This window comes from Triticum dicoccoides, chromosome 1B (genome assembly GCF_002162155.2).
Source record: "Triticum dicoccoides isolate Atlit2015 ecotype Zavitan chromosome 1B, WEW_v2.0, whole genome shotgun sequence".
Taxonomy (NCBI): Eukaryota; Viridiplantae; Streptophyta; class Magnoliopsida; order Poales; family Poaceae; genus Triticum; species Triticum dicoccoides.
The window spans coordinates 111,346,556-111,351,378 of NC_041381.1; the positions used below are offsets into that span (position 1 = coordinate 111,346,556).

At 42.6% G+C, this 4,823-nt stretch overlaps 1 long non-coding RNA gene across 2 annotated transcripts; it reads right to left on the reverse strand.

Annotated features, from left to right (window-relative positions):
- Positions 1–262: 262 nt before the first annotated feature.
- On the reverse strand, positions 263–4,187 carry LOC119322393. 2 transcript variants are annotated; one of them, XR_005155584.1, is made up of 5 exons: positions 3,749–4,187; positions 2,836–2,910; positions 1,781–1,953; positions 1,281–1,656; positions 263–552 (listed from the first exon to the last, which is right to left on the reverse strand). It is a non-coding gene; the product is annotated as an uncharacterized LOC119322393 (long non-coding RNA). The 2 variants fall into 2 exon arrangements; XR_005155583.1 differs by having other exon boundaries at positions 264–552; positions 1,770–1,953.
- Between the last annotated feature and the right edge of the window lie 636 nt (positions 4,188–4,823).

Here is a 4,823-nt window from a genome sequence, read left to right on the forward strand (position 1 = left end):
CTTATTCTGTTCAGCTAGGTATATACCTTTGCCGACACTTATTCTGTCTACCTAGGTATTTACCTTGGCTGACAGTTAATCTTCAAGAATGTGTTTACCAACAGATTAATTGTTGGTAAGGTAGCGTAAAGCCAAAACAATAATTTGATACATATGCATAAAACAATAATTTGATACATATGCATACACAGTGTTCAAATGTTATCCACAAATAGCATCAAGATGAACACATATTGCACAACAGTGACGATTAAGTTAAAAATCATACATATATACTCACATAGGTTCACAAACACAACAATAAGCATAGTATGACCATCCAGAACACACAAGTGACATAAGGACCACTATTTGCTGGTCTGGAAGAGTTTACAGACAAGTTACATCCATGAGCACAAAGTTTCTAATCCAAAAGACTTGAAGCACCAAATGGTCCAAAACACACATAAGATTCATGATACAATGGAAGTAGGCTGATCCAAAATACGACAAACAGCCAAATGTTGCATGACACTCCAAGTCCACACATCCAAGCGCTAGGTGGCTACGTACCTGAAAATATTCCATACAAATTTGTCAAGAAAGTGCAATCAACCCAGAAGACGTTCAAAACTCATATGAAGATTGGCGGGCTAGAGAGGCACATGCTAAGTCGTACTTGATTGTTTATGTGAATACTCACAGAAACAGAAAGATACAACTAGGAACTAGTCCCCGATGGCATTGAATTAATGTGCTGATTGTTGTGTATATTAATGTTTCGTTTGCATGCTTATTTCATTGGAAGTTGCAGACTGGAAGTAAATGAACTATGATAGTTTAAGATAAAAAAAGTACACATATACATGTACATTAGCAAGACTGGTAACTTGCTTGTAAACTGAACCAATTGAACTAAAGGATTTGGTCCTGAACACAAGTAGCATGCCAAGCCATTGAGAAGTTAATGAATTCATCCAGTGCACATATACACAAGTTTTAGCACAGACTATTTACTTAATAGCAGGACATCAAAAATCACTTAAATGCATCAATGGAGAAACCTAGCAGACCAGAGGATGGTAGAACACTGAAGCCAACTAATATGAGGCAAGCCATGCCACTTACATTTGACTGGATTAGAATCAGACCGATGTTGTCCCAGTAAATTATGAGAACAATAAATTAAAATACAACTTTTGCAGTGTAGTTTCAGAAATAAAACACATATACACAAGTTTGTCAAGTATGTGTCGAAGTTCAAAAACAGTAAACTTGATGTATGCAGTATGTTGTAGTACCTCTATGCACTGGCGGAGGCTCATGGAGGACAAACAGGGGTGTGACGCCACCTTCTCTGTCATCCATTTATCATGTCGTGCTGCGCCCCACTAAGCATTGGCCGACGGCTTGCTGCTGCATCTGCACGCCACGAATGTTAATGCCTGTCGTATTGTGCACCACCGGTAATCACCAGCGGCTTGTTGTTGCATCTGCATGCCAGCACTGCTACTGCCCTTCTCGTCATCTCATGTTCCTGCCATATTGTGCGCCACCGATCATCACCAGCGGCTTGCTGCTGCATCTGCACGCCAGCACTGATGCTGCCCTTCTCGTCATCTAATGCTCCTGCCGTATTGTGCGCCACCGATCATCACCGGCGGCTTGCTGCTGCATCTGCGCGCCATGTAAAAAGATGTGATCCATGTGAGCTTAATTCAAATGTTACGACTCGGTCAGCCAAGCTATTATTGTATCAATTAAAGAAACTTGATTCAGATTAGAAGTACCTAAGCCGCACCTTACTTAAGCCGCACCTGTTTTCAATTTATCACACATATTTTTCTTTAAGTTTGAATTTGGCGCCACTTGGTTGCTTGTCACGCTCCACCACTGCCGCTATGACTGCTCCAGGGAAGTGAACAGATTTTTGAATTGGATGTCAAACCAAGAAGACCAAGCATAGAATCTTGACTACAAACAAAGTAAGGCAAGAAATGTCAGCACCTAATGCTCCAGCCAAACTTGACTCACAAATAAGTTCTAATTTCAGATAGACTAGAGAGCTATATGTGCGGTGTTTTCTTCGTCCACACCATTTGGTTTACTCTAATACTAGACCACGAAGGCACACGTTGTCGCACTCGTCCATCTTGATACAAGGTATAATAAATATTAGCAAAAGCTTGAGTGGACAAACATTTTGCAATTTGTATTGTTCTAATTACTGTACCCTCGTATTGTTCTAATTACTCGAATTATAGTGCAACAATGTTGGTAGTTAATTGGGCAAAAAATTCACACTATAGCTAGTCCGCGTTGGTCCATGCACCCGGAAGGACAAAGAGCTTGGTGTTCAAGTTGTGGGAGTTGTGCAGAATGTGGACTGATTGCAGACACATGTCAAGGTTGTTCTGTAGATCCCACCCATACTATCAGATCAGCTAAAACAAAGCCGCCCAATTTCAGTCGAGGGAGTTAAAAGTAGGAACATAAACCATAGAAGTAGTATAAGGGGCTCATGGAGAGTAAGAAGAACCAGTGCCTATTAAGTTCCAAGTGGACTCGCCGTGCATTGACTGAAAATAGCTCATGTGCCAAGATAGTAAGCTAATACATATTTATATTGTTTGTGATAAATCGAACCTTCATTTCTCGGGCCTAGTTTAAGATAATTCGATGATCTTAACGTATTAGTATTCCCACTAAAACATCTCATGAGAAAAAAAAGTGGAAATCAGAAAGCACCAGCACTGCAAGATGATGGATTAGTTGAACTCGTCAACAAAAAGGAAACTCCCGAGAAGCATTAGGATGGCAAAATGATGGGTCCATCCATTCCATTTGCTGACTTACCACGGCATATCCTCAAATGGCTTGGATAAGATCAGTGAGGGCCCACCGGTGCCAGCGGCATGCCTCTAGGACAAGCTGAAAATAAAACAACAAAACTTATCATCATATTATTGTATGCCAGTGATGAAACTTGCATGGATCCACATACTGAATCTAAAGGTTTAGAACGTTATGTTTTTGTTCTGCTATTCAGATTGGCCAAACACATGGGAACGACCATAGTTAATTATGTCAACACATGGGAAGGACCTGGTCAAGAGGGAATTGTCATTTTAGCATGTGGAGAACGATTAATTATGCCAACACGACCATAGTTAAACACTTAACAACACTGGACAGCCTTTAGAACAAAAAAACTGGACAAGAATGATCTACACTTCAGTTAACAAATGGTTTTGTTTCTTTGTTTCCAGTTCAAATAAAATTACCTACAAATATGTTGTTTGCCAGGAACAAACAGCTCTAGAGTCCGAAAATAAAAACTGATCACAATTTACACCGTCTTACTACAAATATCATTCCTTAACTGAAGCATAACAAACTAATTCAAAGAGAATTTTGATCTAGATTTTCACAGGGAAGTAAGAAACATAGTTAACGATAAATAATAATCATTTTCACATAGAACTCATAAACATTTTCACAGAGAAATAAATGCATTAATAGTCTACAATGATAACAATAGTACAGCAGCACTAGAGTCACACCAGATCCATAATAGAGTACCTGAAAATTTTCAGATCCATAGCATTTTTAGAGAAATAAAGCATCACATAACAGACTAGAGCTTGTCAGACCAAACTAATAGATACAACCAACTAGGTAGGCATATGAGAATGGCAGAAGATAATTTTCCTGGGACGCAACATAGCACAAATTGATGTTGGTGACAACAGACGAAGTTTGCAGAAACCTTTCATAAGACATCGCGCCATTGGTGGCAGCGTCGCCGAGCTTGTTGGAGACGAGATTTTTTCCTGAGAGGAGGAAGAGGAGGGCGATGACTTGGTCCTTCGTGAGGGCTAGTGGTGGTTTGTGAAGCTCCCGGCGGACGGAGCTGTCCTTGGCCACGGCACTGGGGAAGGCATGAGTGGATGGGGTTACGGGATCTGGGATATGCTCACCGCCGTCGGTGGAAACTCGGGCCAGCGAAGATGCCCATGTTGTGGCAGCGAAGGGGCCGGGAAAGGCAGGCGATGGAGGGGGACGGGAGCTCAAGGCTATGGGCGCCGGTGGCGGCAGGGACGGGTCCGGAGTCTGGACGGAGACCCCGAGGACGGCGGCGGCAGCGGAAATTGTGGGCAGGGGCGGGGGCGGGTAGGGTTCACGCGAGTGGATGTGAGGCTACGGGATTGTTTGGGGGTACTTTTTTTTAGAACGTTTGGGGGTACTCGGCCAGGTGAGGTGAAAACTGGGCCGCCCGCAGTGAAAACTTTGGGCTCTCGTGCCTAATTCACGCGGCGATTTTTTGGCCTTTTGTTGTTTGACACGTGTGCACATACGCCGACACTTAATCTGTGTCTATACACCCTACCTACGCCGACACTTAATCTGCTGTCAAGTACATACCTATGCCGACAGAAAAACTATCAGGGTGCGCACATCTACCGACAGATTATATGCCACTAAGTGGTTGCCGACATATACATTGTTGTTGTGTGATTTCTGACACATAGTTTGTCTATAATGATGTACATTGGCCGACTGATTATCAGATTACAAAGCTTCAGAGCTACGCCGACAGTTCTCATGTAGAGATTAATAGACCTTGTCCCACAGAAGTGTGTCACCTAAGTTCTACCGTGGTGTAGTGAGACGGAGAGGTGTGGCATGCTGTTAGAAGACCTCAAGGAGACATTTGAAAACTTGCACCGATTTCAAATCAAGCTCAACCCAGAGAAATGCGTCTTTGGAGTACCAGCCAGCCAACTTCTTGGTTTCCTGGTCTCAGAGTGCGGCATAGAGTGCAACCCTGTGAATATCAAGGC